The 19051-nt window shown below is 52.0% G+C and overlaps 1 protein-coding gene across 5 annotated transcripts in view; it reads right to left on the bottom strand.

Annotated features, from left to right (window-relative positions):
* The window catches only part of NDRG4 (NDRG family member 4), a 196488-nt gene that overhangs the window by 139975 nt on the left and 37462 nt on the right, over nt 1-19051 (bottom strand). The gene's annotated exons all lie outside the window — the stretch shown is intronic.

The following is a 19051-nucleotide window of genomic DNA, read 5'->3' as shown; positions in this document are numbered from 1 at the left end:
ACCTCACAGAAGCCTATAGGCACAGATGTTTTGGCACCTTAGATTGCATCGTCCAAGAACCTACAAACTCCCACTAAACTGCAATGCATGTGTGCTGGCTGTCCCAGCTGTCACCTCTCCCTTACTTCCCTTGCCCATCATAGGTAGTTCCAGGTGCCCCTTAGTATTAGGTAGCCAGAAGTACCCTCAGTATTAAGTAGCTAGAGGTTTCCCCTAGTATTAGGTAGCTAGAGGAACCTCAGTATTAAGTATCCAGAGGTGCCCCTGACTGAAGGAAGATCAGAGAAGGGGAGTGATCTGCCGTTCCATCATCAGGCGCCTGTAGGCATGTGCCTATCTGCCTTATGGTAAATCCGGCCCCGGAGATTTAGCATGATTGTTTTGGGTGAAGTGGGTATATTTATGTGTTGGGAAGGGAATCTTGAGGAATCAATCTAGAGACAAATATCCAGCAACAGCTTTAAAATTCCTGGTTCTGTCATGATATCCCACCTAATAATAGGCAAGTGTCTCTGCATCCCATGTCCCTGCGTCAGTGCTTTTTCCGTTATGCGCATGTGCAAGGACGCAGAGACACTGCCAAGAGCTGGGGGAGAATGACGCGCAGCAGAGGAGGAGGGGTCAATAAGGGGGCGGGCAGGTGCTCGAGTGACGTGCGCGCTTGTGGGGGGCTAGTGAAAGGGAGAGAGAGCAGTGCGGAGGGTCCCGGCCACAGCCTATTACCCGTTTTTAAATGGGCCTTAGGCCTAGTCTATTTATAGACTAGAGCAGAATGTAAACTCATTGGAGGTGGCTTCCCTACAGCATCCAATCAGCAGGCTGGAGGTGTGGCTTTGCCCAGGTCATGTTGCTCAGCTGCAGAGGGGAGGGCACAGAACTGACTGCACTACCTGTTGTGTATGGCTGGGATACCTGAACCACAGGACTGGCTGAACAGAAATGAGCACATAAGACATTTCACATTAACTGTATATAACCGTCTTCTTCACGTTCAGCATGTAAGGATCCTCCTGCTGCGTCTGGCTGGTGACATAACAGATGGCTTTAATTATAACAGAGCAAATAGTGCATGAACTGATGAGGTCACAGGCGGCCGCTCAGCGAGACATCAATGCCAGTCAATGCCAATCCGCAGCAAACAACAGCAGCCCAGCTGGGTATGATGAGTCAACAGCGGCCCATAAACAAACCACTGTCGTATAGCAACAAGCCAATGCAGCGCAGGATCATTCACCAGACAACCTAGGCAGATGCTTGGGGCATAGTGGGTGTCAAGGGGCCAACCTGCCACCTTCTCTGATCTCTCTCCACATCAGCTTACCAAAAAGAGCACTAGGGGGCCTAAAATCCACTGCCTTGCCTACAGCCCTATTATATCTTAATCCATCTCTGACCCAATGTCAAAAACAAAGGGATTTATAAAGACCAAAGGTTTATCAAAAGCCGTTCCCCTACAGACGTCACCTACAGAAACACACCATGTACAGCAGGGAGACGGCAGGTTTAACCATTTCTCTACCACAGGTTTTTTTCCCCTTCAAAAGCTCTTCCCATTCATTCAGTAATAACTTTATCGTAATTTATGCTACGAATTACATTATTTTATATGCATTTGATAGGGAAGAAGAAAAAAAAATGAAAAAAAATCACCTTTTTTTCAGCTTTCAGCCATTGTAGTTTAAAAATAAAATGTGCTATTGTAGATAAAACAGACACAGTTTATTTGCCCATTTGTCCCGTTTATTACAAAGTTTAAATTGTGTCCCTAGTACAATGTATGGCGATAATATTTTATTTTGGGTTAGGGGTGAAGGAGTTGAAAAAAAAAATAATGAAAATGCATCTAATTCTTCTATGGTAAATGTATAATGGTGTATTTGGAAGTAGTTTTACTTTTTGGTCACAAGATGGTGCTATACTAACTCCATTTTCTAAACATAGAAAACAGAACCAAGTGTTTACATGTGTTTGCAGGTGTTTATAAACAGGGATGTAAAAAAGTGTGGCAGAAGTTGCTAATTGGTTAAAGAGACACTGAAGCGAGAATAATTCTCGCTTCAGAGCTCATAGTTAGCAGGGGCACGCGTGCCCCTGCTAAAACGCCGCTATCCCGCAGCTAAACGGGGGTCCCTTCACCCCCAACCCCCCCCCCCCCCCCGCAAAATCAACGACCAAATTGGTCGTATATTTTGCTACTCCTAGAGGCAGGGCTAACGGCTGCAGCCCTGCCTCTCAGCGCGTCTATCAGCGTCGCATCGCCGCCTCTCCCCCGCCCCTCTCAGTGAAGGAAGACTGAGAGGGGCGGGGGAGAGGCGGAGATACGCGCTGACAGACGCGCGTGGGGCAGGGCTGCGGCGGTTAGCCCTGCCTCAATCAGGAAGAGATCCCCGGCTGCACGGAGGGGATTTGTGAGGTGAGGGACCCCCGTTTAGCGGCGCGATAGCGGCGGTTTAGCAGGGGCACACGTGCCCCTGTTAACTATGAGCTCTGAAGCGAGATTTATTCTCGCTTCAGAGTCTCTTTGAGCCTTGTGCCGTTCAACTATTGGAAACAGTCGGAGCTGTCACAGCAACCGTCTCCGGTCACCCAAACTTCACCCATCCCGAACTTCCAAGCACTCCCGTGCAGAACTTGCCCCACCCCCCAGCTGTCAGAGTACTTGCTTGCCCTCTGGATGTATGCTTCTCATGCCTGTATCAATTACATTTCTCAATTTTATGTTGCAAACACTATGTCTGTCTTATGTACTACTGCCATTGCCATATGTACTACAGATAATTCCACTTACGTCATTCAGAGTACCGGTACTTTGCAAACAAAGGCAATTATGATTCTGATTCAGGCTTAGTTCACAGTGTGACGTTAAAGTCGCACGTTAAAACAGCATTTAACGCAGAATAACTCACTGCAATGAAAAATCAATGCCCCCTTCACAGTGCACACATTGCGTTGGTGACTAACGCTGCACGGTAAGTAAAAGTGCTGCATGCTGTGCGTTATAGACGTTATTAGCTGCGTTGGGCTGTTTGCACATGCTCAGTACTGACTTGGAAGCATACTTTTCATTGCCTGTATTTTCTACTGTATCTGCTGTATGCGACGGTATCGCTGCGTTGCACAACGTCCCACTGTGAATCTGGCCTTAAAGAGACCATGAACAGAATCAGAATCAGAATCAGTTTTATTCGCCGAGTGCGCTGTTGGCGCCCCCAGAATTGGTTGTGGTACACATGGCAAAGGCGTAGAGCAAACAGACATAGGACATACATACATAAATACATGCATTTTCAGGTATATCAGCATAGCATTGGTGCAGAGTGCATTGTTACAGGCGGGGGCTAGAGTCAGTGTTGGCGACTGGGGAACTGCGTTGTACATGGGCTAAGCTTGAGGGGGCCAGGTGGGAGAAGTGTTCGGGGGAGTGTTCAGGAGTAGGACTGCCTGGGGAAAAAAGGTGTTTCTGCGCCTCGTGGTTCTGGAGCGGACTACTCTGAAGCGGTGGCCTGATTGGAGGGGCTCAAAGAAGTGGCTCCCTGGGTGGGAGAGGTCTTGGGAGATCTTGCTGACTCTTTTCATCATTCTGGCAGCGTGGAGGAGATCGAGAGGGGGCAGGGTCGTGCCAATGATCTTTTCCGCAGCGCTAATTACTCTCTGAAGTTTGTACTTGTCCCTAGCGTTGGCCCCCGTATACCAGACAATGATGGAGGAGCAGAGGATGGATTCGACTGTTGCGGAGTAGAAGCTGGTGAGCAGAACACGCGGGATGCCGAATTTCTTCAACTGGCGCAGGAAAAATAGCCTCCGCTGGGCATTCTTCTGGATTCTGGTGGTATTTTGCCCCCATCTTAGGTGATGGTGGTGCCCAGGAACCGAACACTTGGAGCCCTGGAGACTTCAGTCTCCTCAATGAGGACTGGTGGGAGGGTGGGAGGGAGTTTTCTGAAGTCTACAATTAGTTCGACAGTCTTGGATGCATTGAGGACGAGATTGTTTTCCTTGCACCAGTTACAGATCCTCTCAATCTCGCTGCGGTAGGCCTGCTCTTTGTTGCTGCTGATGAGACCGATGATGGTTGTGTCATCCGCGAATTTGATGATCTTAACGGAGTCAGCAGTTGAGGTGCAATTGTTGGTGTAAAGGGAGAACAGAAGTGGGGACAGTACACACCCCTGCGGCGCCCCTATGTTGGTGGTTCTCACACTGGAGGAGCAGTTACCGAGCTTGACTTGCTGTGTTCTGTTCGTGACAAAGTCCCCGACCCACCTGCAGAGGGGTCGACCTCAAGTTGCGCCAGGTTGTTGAGCAGAATATCCGGGCGAATGGTGTTGAAGGCCGAACTAAAGTCCAAGAGCAGGATTCTGGCATAGGAACCAGGTGTGTCAAGATGCTCTGTGATGTACGCCAGGCTGACATTGATGGCATCCTCAACTGACCTGTTCGCCCTGTACGCGAATTGGTGAGGATCGAGGAGGGCGTCGGTGGAGTTCTTCAGGACAGCGAGAACAAGATGCTCGAGGACCTTCATGATGATGGGAGTGAGGGCTACGGGTCTGAAGTTGTTGTGTTCAGTGTTTCCTGGTTTCTTGGGGACTGGGATAATTGTAGACCTTTTGAAGCAAGGGGGAACCCCGCCTTCCGCAAGGGACCTATTGTAGATGGAGGTAAGGATGGGAGCTAGCTGGACTGCACAGGTTTTTAGACACATTGATGACACGCCATCCGGGCCTGAAGCCTTCCTGCGGTTGAGTTTGCGGAGTTGACGCAGTACATCCTCTTCCTGTACTTTAATAGATGCCGAAGCATCGTCATGCCCCCGTGGGATGGGTGGAGGAATATCCTTTAGTGTGGTGAGGTGCTCGAACCTACAATAAAACTCATTGAGTTCCTCGGCTAGTTGTATGCTAGGGATCGCCTGTTGGTGGGCGGACTTGAAGTTGGTGACTGCCCTAAGACCTTTCCAGAACTCCCGGGAGTTGTTTGACTGAAGACTGAGCTTCAGCTTGTCGGAGTAGGCCCTCCTCGCAGTTTTTAGTTCCCGGTTCAGAGTATTTCTGGCCTCCCTGAACTCAGCTGGGGTGCCGGACCTGTGCGCCTCCTCCTTGAGTTTCTGGAGTCGATGCAGTTTGCTGGTGAACCAGGGCTTATTGTTAGGGAAGACCTTGAAAGTCTTAGTTGGGATGCACGACTCCTCGCAGAAACTGATATAGGAGGTAACATTCTCTGTCCATTCCGCCAAGGTGGGTACCTGCAGGGCCGACCAGTCCGTGCAATCCAAGCATGCCTGCAGCTCCAGCTTTGCGTCCTCAGTCCACTTTTTTACAGTCTTGATGATGGGCTTGGTGGTTTCCAGGAGCCTGCGGTAGGTGGGGATCAGGTGAATTAGGCAGTGATCGGAATTCCCCAGGGCAGCTCCCTGGGTGGCCTTGTACGCATTCTTTTGCACTGTGTAGCAGTGGTCCAGGGTGTTGTGGTTCCTGGTGGGGCAGGTGATGTGCTGCTTGTACCGGGGCAGTTCCTGGCTGAGGTTGGCGCTGTTGAAATCTCCAAGGATGATGAAGAGGGCTTCTGGAAGAGCAGTTTCCCACCTCAGGATGCTGTCGCTAAGAGTTTGCAGGGCGCTCTTGGTGTTTGCGTCAGGGGGGATGTAGACTCCAAAGAGAACAAAGGATGTAAACTCCCTGGGGGAGTACTGGGGCTTGCAGTTGATGGTCAGTAGCTCAACGTCTGGGGAACAGATCTTACTGAGGATGGTGGTGTTGGTGCACCAGGAGGTGTTTATGTAGAAGCATATGCCTCCTCCGCGCTTTTTCCCAGAGAGAGCCTGATCTCTGTCTGCTCGAAAGATGTTGTGGCCCGGCACCTGAAGAGTATTGTCCGGGGTACTGTCGCTCAGCCAGGTTTCAGTAAAGCAGAGAACCGGGGTGTTCCTGCCAATTAAGGGCTTGCTCCCTAGTAGAAGAAGCAGTTCGTCTATCTTGTTCGGGAGTGAACGCACATTCGCTAGAAGAATGGCAGGGACAGGGGAGCGAAGGCCCTTCTTCTTGAGTTTCACAAGTGCTCCTGCCCTCCTCCCCCTGTGACGGCGTTTCCCCATGGCGCGGTATGCAACTAGCCTTTTGATGTGGGCATTAACCACGTCGCACAGGGGAGCATCTTCGTTGTTGTGGACTAGGGGTTCCCAGTGCAGCAGCTCCTCCCTGGACAAGGTGACAATGTGCTGGGAGAGGGGCTGTTCTTGGCCCATTCCGAGATCAGTTTGGTGGATACAGAACCCAAGTGGGGCATACAGTACAGGCCTAATAGTAGTCAGAGGAGCCAAGTGGCTTACAGTACGGGCACAATAGCGTTTCTGAGGTGTGGGCGACATACAGAAACGACACGATAGTAGGTGCTGGTGGCATGCAGTGCAGGCACAATGGTGATCAGAGGTGCAGGTGGCATACAGAACAGTGTGCTGGTGGCGTACAGTACAGGCACGATAGAGATCTGGGGTGCGGGTGGCATACAGAACAGGCGCATCAGGAGTTCAAGGTGCAGAAGCATACAGTACTGGCATGAGTGATAAGCTGGGGAGCAGAGTGGCAGACAGAGCAAAACAAGCACAAGTGGTGGTAAGGTAATCCAAGGTGCAGAGACAGGGAAGTTAGAAAAAGTTAGCGGCTCACCGTTAGAGTTGGGCCGAACCTCCGATTTTCGGTTCGCGAACCGGGTTCGCGAACTTTCGCGAAAGGTTCGGTTCGCGTTAAAGTTTGCGAACCGCAATAGACTTCAATGGGGATGCGAACTTTGAAAAAAAAAAATAATTATGCTGGCCACAAAAGTGATGGAAAAGATGTTTCAAGGGGTCTAACACCTGGAGGGGGGGATGGCGGAGTGGGATACATGCCAAAAGTCCCCGGGAAAAATCTGGATTTGACGCAAAGCAGCGTTTTAAGGGCAGAAATCACATTGAATGCTAAATGACAGGCCTAAAGTGCTTTCAAACATCTTGCATGTGTTTACATCAATCAGGTAGTGTAATTAAGGTACTGCTTCACACTGACACACCAAACTCATCGTGTAACGCACCGCAAACAGCTGTTTGTGTAGTGACGGCCGTGCTTTACTGGTGCGCACCATGGCGAGAGTGCAGGTTTTGGTGGCTTTACAGCCCATATGGTCACCTGGCTGATGTAGCTGAATGACAGAACAGTGACTGTCCAGCTGATCAAATTTGGTCTGACCACAATGAGGCAACGACCTTATTATCGTGGGTGTGCCCCCCGAGACACTCATCTAGGCGCCGGTCATTGCTCCATTGTGATACGCAAGCCCCTTCACCACGGCAAGGTAATGATCACGAAGGGGAATGGGCGCATGTACATGCCTTTTCTTTTGTTGTTGCAGCTGCCCGCAGTGCAGCCAGAAAAATTAGGCAGTCATGTACACGCACCCGAAAAATTATTACAGCGGCCGCTGCTAGCAGCGGCCTAAAAAATTCAGCAATCCGCCTGGAGTCCCGGACCCTGTTGGTGGTGGCGGAGAAGGTAGTCAAGCGGCCTGCAGGCAGACATGCTGTGTGGAGGGACTGGGAGCGACTTAGTCTTCTTGGGGCAGGCCAGGCAGCCAGTCACACGGCGTGCAGGCAGAGATGCTGTATGTGCGGGGACTGACTTAGTCTTGGGGCGGGCAGCAGCCCTCCGGGATCCATGCCTCATTCATTTTGATAAAGGTGAGGTACTTAACACTTTTGTGACTTAGGCGACTTCTCTTCTCTGTGACAATGCCTCCAGCTGCGCTGAAGGTCCTTTCTGAGAGGACGCTTGCGGCAGGGCAGGAGAGAAGTTGGATGGCAAATTGGGACAGCTCTGGCCACAGGTCAAGCCTGCGCACCCAGTAGTTCAAGGGTTCCTCATCGCTGTTCACAGCAGTGTCTACATCCACACTTAAGGCCAGGTAGTCGGCTACCTGCCGTTCCAGGCGTTGGTGGAGGGTGGATCCGGAAGGGCTACGGCGAGGCGTTGGACTAAAGAACGTCCGCATGTCCGACATCACCATGAGATCGCTGGAGCGTCCTGTCTTTGACTGCGTGGACACGGGAGGAGGATTAGTGGCAGTGGTACCTTGCTGGCGTTGTGCCGTCACATCACCCTTAAAGGCATTGTAAAGCATAGTTGACAGCTGGTTCTGCATGTGCTGCATCCTTTCCACCTTCCGGTGAGTTGGTAACAGGTCCGCCACTTTGTGCCTGTACCGAGGGTCTAGTAGTGTGGCCACCCAGTACAGCTCATTCCCCTTGAGGTTTTTTATACGGGGGTCCCTCAACAGGCAGGACAGCATAAAAGACGACATCTGCACAAAGTCGGATCCAGTACCCTCCATCTCCTCTTGCTCTTCCTCAGTGACGTCAGGTAAGTCAACCTCCTCCCCCCAGCCGCGAACAATACCACGGGAAGGTTGAGCAGCACAAGCCCCTTGCGATGCCTGCTGAGGTTGTTCTCCTGCCGCTGTCCCCTCCTCCTCCTCCTCCTCCCCCAAAGAAACACCTTGCTCATCATCCTCTGAGTCTGATTCGTCTTCTGCACACGACTTCTCTTCTTCCTCCTCCTCCCCCCTCTGTGCTGCCGCAGGTGTTGAGGAAACAGCTGGGTCTGATGAAAATTGGTCCCATGCCTGTTCCTGCCGTAACGGTTCCTGGTCACGCTCATTCGCAGCTTCATCCGCCACTCTACGCACAGCACGCTCCAAGAAGTAAGCGTAGGGAATTAAGTCGCTGATGGTGCCCTCACTGCGGCTCACCAGGTTGGTCACCTCCTCAAACGGCCGCATGAGCCTGCATGCATTCTCCATCAGTGTCCAGTTGTCGGGCCAGAACATCCCCATCTTCCCAGACTGTTTCATTCTACTCCAGTTGTAGAGGTAGTGGGTCACGGCTTTCTTCTGTTCTAGCAGGCGGGAGAACATGAGCAGGGTCGAGTTCCAGCGAGTCGGGCTATCGCAAATGAGGCGTCTCACCGGCATGTTGTTTTTGCGCTGAATTTCCGCAAAGCGTGCCATGGCTGTGTAAGACCGCCTCAAATGCCCACAGAACTTCCTGGCCTGCTTCAGGACATTCGCTAAGCCAGGGTACTTTGCCACAAATCTTTGAACCACTAGATTCATGACATGTGCCATGCAGGGTATGTGTGTCAGCTTCCCCATATGCAAAGCGGCAAGCAGATTGCTGCCGTTGTCGCACACCACGTTGCCTATCTCCAGGTGGTGCGGGGTCAGCCACTCATCCACCTGTTTCTTAAGAGCAGCCAGGAGAGCTGCTCCAGTGTGACTCTCCGCTTTGAGACAAGCCATGTCTAAGATGGCGTGACACCGTCTTACCTGGCATGCAGCATAGGCCCTGCGGAGCTGGGGCTGTGTAGCTGGAGAGGAGAACTGCCACTCAGCCAAGGAGGAGGAGGAGGACAGCGAAGAGCATGTAGCAGGAGGAGAGGAGGTGGCAGGAGGCCTGCCTGCAAGCCGTGGAGGTGTCACAATTTGGTCCGCCGCTTTCTGCTTGCCATCGTTCACCACCAGGTTCACCCAATGGGCTGTGTAGGTAATGTAGCGGCCCTGCCCGTGCTTGGCAGACCAGGCATCCGTGGTCAGGTGTACCCTTGACCCAACGCTCTTCGCAAGAGATGACACCACTTGCCTCTCAACTTCACGGTGCAGTTGGGGTATGGCCTTTCTCGAAAAATAAGTGCGGCCTGGCATCTTCCACTGCGGTGTTCCGATGGCCACAAATTTACGGAAGGCCTCAGAGTCCACCAGCCGGTATGGTAACAGCTGCCGAGCTAACAGTTCCGCCACGCCAGCTGTCAGACGCCGGGCAAGGGGGTGACTGGCCGAAATTGGCTTCTTCCGCTCAAACATTTCCTTCACGGACACCTGACTGCTGCTGTGGGCAGAGGAGCAGGAAGCGCTCAAGGGCAGAGGCGGAGTGGAGGAGGGTGCCTGTGAAGGTGCAAGGGAGAAAGCGGCAGAAGCAGATGATGCACCTGAAGGAGGAAGAGGAGAAGGAGGGTGACTTTTCTTTTGTGTGCTGCTGCTGCTTTTGCTCAGGTGGCCATCCCATTGCTGTTTGTGCCTTTTCTCCAGGTGCCTTCGTAAGGCACTTGTCCCTACGTGAGTGTTGGCCTTTCCACGGCTCAATTTTTGTTGGCAGAGCGAGCAGATGGCTTTGGTCCGATCTGAGGCACACACATTAAAAAATTTCCACACCGCTGAGCCACCCTGGGATGTGGGCACTATGGGGACCTCAGCAGCTGATGCTGAAGGGCAAGTTGGCTGGCTGTACATAGGTGGCAATACATGGTGCCGGACACTGCCACCAGCTGTTTCTGACGAAGAGCTGCCCCAGCTTCTTTCAGCAACTTCTCTCCTCCTCCTACTCTCTGACTCCCCCTCTGAACTGTCCCCCTCTTCATCTCCTCTATTGGGTACATACAGAGGATCCCTATCATCGTCATCATCGTAATCATCCTGCCCAGCTTCGCTTGCCTCAGACAAATCCAAACATGCACCAACATCAGTAGGTCCTTCATCCTCCTTACACGTTACATCCATAATGTTGCCGCGTAACTCAGACATATGAGCTGGTGAAAATTCATCTGGCTGTAACAACAATGGCTGTGCATCAGTGATTTCACCACTAAATAATTCTTGCGAAGTGTCAAATGCAGCGGAAGTGGTGCTAGTAGTAGCACTGGTGGCTGAGCAAGATGAGGTGTTCTGTGTCGCTAAATACTCAACCACGTCCTGACAATCTTGGGAGGTGATGGGACGTGCCTTCTTCCGAGCACTGTACTGTGGGCCAGGTCCACACGAAATTACATTTACACGACCTCGCGCAGACCTGCCGGGTGGCCTTCCTCTGGCTCTGCCACTACCTCTTCCTCTACCTGTTTTGTCCATATCGGGTATGCACGGAGTGGTATATCACACTGCGTGCACTCACGTAGGTAGGTGGGTTCACTTAACTGCACAGGTATGCGCACTGATGCTGTGGGTTCACTGAACAGAACAGGTATACAGTGGCGGGTTCACAGAACAGGTATGCAGTGGCGGGTCCACTGAACAGAACAGGTATGCAGTGGCGGGTTCACTAAACAGAACAGGTATACAGTGGCGGTTCACTAAACAGAACAGGTATGCAGTGGCGGGTCCACTGAACAGAACAGGTATGCAGTGGCGGGTTCACTTAACTGCACAGGTATGCGCACTGATGCGGTGGGTTCACTGAACAGAACAGGTATGCAGTGGCGGGTTCACTTAACTGCACAGGTATGCGCACTGATGCGGTGGGTTCACTGAACAGAACAGGTATACAGTGGCGGGTCCACTGAACAGAACAGGTATGCAGTGGCGGGTTCACTAAACAGAACAGGTATGCAGTGGCGGGTCCACTGAACAGAACAGGTATGCAGTGGCGGGTTCACTAAACAGAACCGGTATACAGTGGCGGTTCACTAAACAGAACAGGTATGCAGTGGCGGGTCCACTGAACAGAACAGGTATGCAGTGGCGGGTTCACTTAACTGCACAGGTATGCGCACTGATGCGGTGGGTTCACTGAACAGAACAGGTATGCAGTGGCGGGTTCACTAAACAGAACAGGTATACAGTGGCGGTTCACTAAACAGAACAGGTATGCAGTGGCGGGTCCACTGAACAGAACAGGTATGCAGTGGCGGGTTCACTTAACTGCACAGGTATGCGCACTGATGCGGTGGGTTCACTGAACAGAACAGGTATGCAGTGGCGGGTTCACTTAACTGCACAGGTATGCGCACTGATGCGGTGGGTTCACTGAACAGAACAGGTATGCAGTGGCGGGTTCACTTAACTGCACAGGTATGCGCACTGATGCGGTGGGTTCACTGAACAGAACAGGTATGCAGTGGCGGGTTCACTAAACAGAACAGGTATACAGTGGCGGTTCACTAAACAGAACAGGTATGCAGTGGCGGGTCCACTGAACAGAACAGGTATGCAGTGGCGGGTTCACTTAACTGCACAGGTATGCGCACTGATGCGGTGGGTTCACTGAACAGAACAGGTATGCAGTGGCGGGTTCACTAAACAGAACAGGTATACAGTGGCGGGTCCACTGAACAGAACAGGTATGCAGTGGCGGGTTCACTAAACAGAACAGGTATGCAGTGGCGGGTCCACTGAACAGAACAGGTATGCAGTGGCGGGTTCACTAAACAGAACAGGTATACAGTGGCGGTTCACTAAACAGAACAGGTATGCAGTGGCGGGTCCACTGAACAGAACAGGTATGCAGTGGCGGGTTCACTTAACTGCACAGGTATGCGCACTGAAGCGGTGGGTTCACTGAACAGAACAGGTATGCAGTGGCGGGTTCACTGAACAGAACAGGTATGCAGTGGCGGGTTCACTAAACAGAACAGGTATACAGTGGCGGTTTACTAAACAGAACAGGTATGCAGTGGCGGGTCCACTGAACAGAACAGGTATGCAGTGGCGGGTTCACTTAACTGCACAGGTATGCGCACTGATGCGGTGGGTTCACTGAACAGAACAGGTATGCAGTGGCGGGTCCACTGAACAGAACAGGTATGCAGTGGCGGGTTCACTAAACAGAACAGGTATACAGTGGCGGTTCACTGAACAGAACAGGTATGCAGTGGCGGGTTCACTTAACTGCACAGGTATGCGCACTGATGCGGTGGGTTCACTGAACAGAACAGGTATGCAGTGGCGGGTTCACTAAACAGAACAGGTATACAGTGGCGGTTCACTAAACAGAACAGGTATGCAGTGGCGGGTCCACTGAACAGAACAGGTATGCAGTGGTGGGTTCACAGCACAGGTATGCAGTGGTGGGTTCACAGCACAGGTATGCAGTGGTGGGTTCACAGCACAGGTATGCAGTGGTGGGTTCAATGAACAGGTATACAGTGGCGGGTCCACTGAACAGAACAGGTATGCAGTGGTGGGTTCACAGCACAGGTATGCAGTGGTGGGTTCACAGCACAGGTATGCAGTGGTGGGTTCACAGCACAGGTATGCAGTGGTGGGTTCAATGAACAGGTATACAGTGGCGGGTCCACTGAACAGAACAGGTATGCAGTGGTGGGTTCACAGCACAGGTATGCAGTGGTGGGTTCACAGCACAGGTATGCAGTGGTGGGTTCACAGAACAGGTATGCAGCCAGACAGGAACAAGCTAAGCCTAACTAATCTTTCCCTGAGAGACAGTCTGCAGCAGCTCGCCCTACTCTGACTAATGCAGGCACACGAGTGGCCGTAATGGCCGCCGCTGCCTGCCTTATATAAGGGGGGGTGGGGCTCCAGGGGCTAGTGTAGCCTAATTGGCTACACTGGGCCTGCTGACTGTGATGTAGAGGGTCAAAGTTGACCCTCCATGTGCATTATGGGGCGAACCGAACTTCCGCAAAGGTTCGCCTGCGGGACGCGAACGCGAACCACTGAAGTTCGCATGGAACCGTTCGCAGGCGAACCGTTCGGCCCAACTCTACTCACCGTTCAGAGAGCAGGCCCAGAGTGCGACTCACTGTTCAGGCCTATGGTCCTAGACCCCTGTGGGTGCTGAAGTGATGCTGGAAAGCTGGTCTGCTAGAGGGTGGCTGGAGCCAGAGGGTCTGCTCTGGCTGGTGGTATAGGCGGAATGCTGGCTGCTGACTGCTTGTCTGCTGGGACAGCGGGGGCCAGGTGACCACCTTGCTCAGATAAAGCCCCCCTGGCCACGTGCTGATGTTGTCCTGAGGCTGAGAGGTGGCGGCCGAGGAGAGCCCCACAGACAGCAAAGGGTGCCCGTGGCAGCGATGGGGAGGCGGCAGGAGGCAGGGCGGTATCAGCTCCGGTAGGGGGGGCCAGTCGGGTCCACAGTGGGCAACAGCCGGCCAGGATGTGCAGGCCCCCGGCCTCGTGGAGCTCGGGATGCAGCGTGCAGTGGAGGAGACGTACCTCGAGAGGTTGGGAGAGCAGGCCAGACCACTTGCGTTCCTGGTGAGCGGTTTGCCGGCAGGAGCGGCCGAGGATTACAGCTGGAGAGGGGGGATGGCCAGCCAGCTGACGGAAGAACAGCATCCGCTGCGGGGGCCGGAGAGTGGTGGGTCCAGTGTAGCGGCGCCAGACGGGATTCCGTGTGTCTGCGGAGGCTGGTGCCCGGGACGGAGAGCATAGCAGTGGCGGCAGTCAGGACCGATGCGGCGGTGGGAGCCAGCGGGACCAGTAGCAGGGGACCAATGCGGCGGCGGCAACCGGCGGAGCCAGAGGTTGAGTCGGCGTGGGGGGCGGTGAGCGGTCTGTGCAGGATCAGTTATGCCAGGTGAGCGGAGCGGGTGATCCTTGGCTGATGTAAACACTAAGATACTAAAGAAATACTAAAAGACAGCTGCTAAACTACTCAAAACTACTAAAAAACCAGGAGCCATGTGACCGAGGCGACCCGCACAGGCGACCCGAGGCGAACAGTGAGCAAAAACACAAAAAACAAATCTGAACTTACCTGGAGCTTCCTCCAGCCCCCATAACCCGCGAGGTTCCTCTGCGTCCTCTCCGTGGCCCCTCCCTCTGGTGACTCCGGTAGGGGCGCGAGTTCAGCCAAAGTCACGCATGCACCCGGCGCGATCATGCACCTATCACTGTAAGTGTCCTGCCCATGCACGTTACTCGAAAGACTGAACCGCGCATGTGCAGGACCTTCGCGGTGACAGGAGTGTGATCGTGCCGGGTGCTCGGGCGAGCCACGCATTCATGACTTTGGTTGAACTCACGCTACTGGAGCCGCAAGTGGACCAAGAAGGGAACCCAGAGGACGCAGGGACTTCCCAGATTACAGGGGGCTGGAGAAAGCCCCAGGTACGTCCAGATTTGTTTAAGTCCTACCCCATAGAGCCATAGTAATCCATGCAATGCACTGATAAGGACCAACCAGTCTGAAACATGTTGGATTATTTTGGCTCTGTAATATTAACAAGCTGACACATCATTGCATTCCAGCGGATCTGGAGGTGTGGCTAGCTTACAGGGACAACAAGGGATGATTTGCATATCCAGCAGAGATGCATTGTGGGAGACATCATATGCTCACTCCAACCTGAATAACCGCAAATACCTTCTGTTTTAAGAAGGCATGTTTCTGACTTACATAATAAACAGCCTGAGCTGAGACATCACTGGGAGGTGGAGCTACATATCAATATACAGCAATATATACAGGTAGCTATGGGAAGTATTTCTGATGCTCAAACCAGGATATTTAACGTAAAAGTGGCTATCCTGAATCATTTACTCCATTCTACTATAGGTCTTTACAGTTATTCTTTTTTTTTTCAACTTTTTGTTTATTTTTTAAAAGAGACATTTTTGAACATCAAGCAATATCGAATGTACAACAATTATAAGTGAAAAACATTAACCATAAGTCAATACTAAGGAAACACAAAACAATATAAACTTGATCGCCCAAATGTAAATAAGTGAACAAGGGAGTATACAGTAACGAGGCAGACCAGGCGGTCCAGGCATCCCAAATCATATCAAACTGTGTGGTAGTCTCACTTATAGATGAAGTCATTTTCTCCAAAACACACGTGGAATGAATTCTAATATTCAATTCGGACCTAGAAGGTCTTTACAGTTAGGGCCCGTTTCCACTAGTGTGGTGCGATTCCGCTGCAGAAAATGTGAAAACGAATTAGCACGTGAATGCAAATTTGTACATGTTTGTATGCAAATTTTAACGCAAAAAATGTGTTAAAATTCGCATCTGTTTGTAAGTATGCGAATTTAACCATGTCAGTGCCTGTGTGTTTTTACATTGATTTTAGGCGAAAACGTACGTGAATTTGCATGGAAAATTCATATAGCAAAAACACAGACGAATTTCCTATTACTTACATTACAGGCTAAACGGACGCTAGACTTGTGGTGTGCGAATTCTGATGCCTCTGCTGGGCAGATTTTTTCTGCACATTCCACCGCACAGAATATCTGACAAGTGGAAACAGGCCCATTGATTTGTATTGGCTATGCGATTCTGCGTGCAGAAAATGCACGCAGATTCGCTGTAGTGGACACGGGCCCTAATCCTTATCCTTGAGTTATGTTTTTGGTGCTGTGTTTCGCAGGTGTATTCCCGCTTCTTCAGGCAATAACAAATAGGAGTACACACAGTGCAGTCTCAAGGTCACGATAAGGGTCTCTGTGTACAGAGGTGCTTATCGTGACCTTGAGACTGTACTGTGTGTACTCCTATTTGTTATTGCCTGAAGAAGCGGGAATACACCTGCGAAACGCATTGGCAGTTGTTTCTAGGAGAATGTGAATAAAGTGTGACTACCTTAATCGACAGTGTCGTGTCTGTTTTGGAGTGGCTGGTCCACCACCTCCTCCTGAACGTTTTATACGATTTTAGAATCATTGTGTAAGCGCTTTCAGGGAGATTTTTCAAAAATAACAAAAACGCTCATAGTGTGCACAAGCCTTAAAGGGAAGGTTCAGGGAGGGGATTAAAAAAATAAAAATAAATTTCCACTTACCTGGGGCTTCCTCCAGCCCGTGGCAGGCAGGAGGTGCCCTCGCCGCCGCTCCGCAGGCTCCCGGTGGTCTCCGGTGCCCGACCCGACCTGGCCAGGCCGGCTGCCAGGTCGGGCTCTTCTGCGCTCCATTTCCTGGGACTTTTGCGTCCCACGCCGGCGCGCTGACGTCATCGGACGTCCGACGGGCTGTACTGCGCAGGCGCAGTAGTTCTGCGCATGCGCAGTACAGCCCGGCGGACGTCCGATGACGTCAGCGCGCCGGCGTGGGACGCGGAAGTCCCAGGAAATGGAGCGCAGAAGAGCCCGACCCGGAGACCACCGGGAGCCTGCGGAGCGGCGGCGAGGGCACCTCCTGCCTGCCACGGGCTGGAGGAAGCCCCAGGTAAGTGGAAATTTATTTTTATTTTTTTAATCCCCTCCCTGAACCTTCCCTTTAAATGTTGCAGATGATTGCATTGTTCTCAGGTGCTGCGCCTCCTCCCCTCTCCATAGCACAGTGCATGCCGCTTGGTTAGGCCACAATGTGTGTGAGCGGTGATTGTTGGAGCCGGGGGAAGGTTATTACGTACCTATTATTGATATTATTATGTACCTATCTGTAGATGTGCAGGAAAGAAAGGCACCAAGGAGCCAATAAATCCTTTTAGTTCCCTGAGCTCTGGTACAATAAAGAGCAGGAAATACACAAATGTGCTAACAGATCATAAACACGCCTGTTTCCAGCACACCCACAGCTCCGGTCCTCTTTCTTTCTCATTCGTCCCTCATTCAGGACTGATGTACAGATCTACTGTATGTTGATATACGGTGTGTTTGTTTCTACTGAAAAATCTGTATCTATTCTCACAAGTGCTTTCAATAGAAAAATGCTCCTGACAAATCGCCTTTGATTTCTATTCACCCCATTTCCCTCCAAAACTGCAGGAGATGCCGTTAGCTCTTTCTGGTTATCCGCTGAAAACACAAACGCATGCGACACCAATATATACAGTACCTAAAACTAGTAGACCACACCCATTTAAAAAATGGGCTCAAGGTCTGTTTTTTAACAGTGCGCACGCGCCCACCCGGCTCTCTGGCCCCGTCCTCCTGTCTCCACGGGTGTCCGGGTCCGTGCTGTGCACATGCGCAGTAGCAAAAAGCACGGACCCAAGGACACAGAGACAGGAGTACCCAGGGACACTTGAGTTTTACTGTAGAGGATGTATACCACAGTCACAGCAGGTCTGATTTAAAGGATACCAGAGTCAGGGGAAAGAGGAGTATTTCTTACCTGGAGCCTCTTCCAGTCCCCTGCAGTTCCAATCCCCTGCAGTGTGCCGATGTCCGCTCTGAAAGATCTGATAGTCGCGGGCTTCTGCTCATGTTCATTAACCTACCTGGCGTTCTATTAGGATCGCCAGGCTGGCCATCAGACGGGTTGTTTTTAATAAAAAAAAAACTATTTCATGCAGCCAACTGAAAGTTGGCTGCATGAAAGCCCACTAGAGGGCGCTCCTAATCCGCACTTCTGATCGCCTCCGGCGATCAGAAGTAACAAGAAGGGCCGCGATGAGCGGGCCTTCTTGTTTTGCTTTCCTCGTCGCCATGGCGACGAGCGGAGTGACATCATGGACGTCAGCCGCCTCCGATCCAGCCCTTAGCGCTGGCCGGAACTGTTTGGTCCGGCTGCGCTGGGCTCGGGCGGCTGGGGCACTGCGGCGGCGATCAGGTAGTACACGCGGCTGGCAAAGTGCCGGCTGCGTGTGCTCCTTTTTATTTCATTGAAATCGGCCCAGCAGGGCCTGAGCGGCACCCTCCGGCAGAACGCTCAGGAGGTTAAGTAGTAAGCTGTGCATGCGCAGAATGCTCCCAGCCATGCAAGTGTGATCGAGGAGACAGTCAGCGATCTTTCTGAGGTAGGTGGACAGCAACACACTGGAGGGGACTGGGTGGACTCCGAGGGGCCCAATAGATTGTGGGGGGAGGGGGCTGGGCGAAGCCCCAGGTAAGTAAGAGTCGCCCCCTCCCAGGTTTTCTTTTAGACACCTCGGAAGGGGAAAAGCTCCAGGGGATTCCTCCGCCCTTCTACGCCAGGCGGTTCCAGTGCTGAGACTCCCGATGCGTGGGCCGCACTGCGCCTGCACAGTAGCACTGACCCGATCGGGTAAGTCTTTTTTTGCCGCAGCCCAAGCAGACCTGTCCTACTGTGCATGCGCTAGCATCTGACAGCGCTGGAACAGGTCAGTGGGGGGGATGGGAGAAGCCTCTGGAGAATCCCAAGGTAAGTACCCAAATTGTGCACTTTTACCCCCCAGGTTTCCTTTATATGGATCCGCGGTGACAGTACAGTTTGCCAATGCAGCGTAGTGTAAACCCAGCCTCGGTTACCAGTAGGGATAATCAATGAGAGTTCATGCAGGATTATGTACTTTTGTATGCAAATATATGCAGCTTGGAAATGGAATAAACCAATCACTTTAAACCTGGGCGGGACTTGACTGGTCCATTTCCAAGCTGCA

The sequence above is a fragment of the Hyperolius riggenbachi genome, chromosome 11, assembly GCF_040937935.1.
Source record: "Hyperolius riggenbachi isolate aHypRig1 chromosome 11, aHypRig1.pri, whole genome shotgun sequence".
NCBI lineage: Eukaryota > Metazoa > Chordata > Amphibia > Anura > Hyperoliidae > Hyperolius > Hyperolius riggenbachi.
This window is presented reverse-complemented; position numbering and strand designations above follow the sequence as displayed.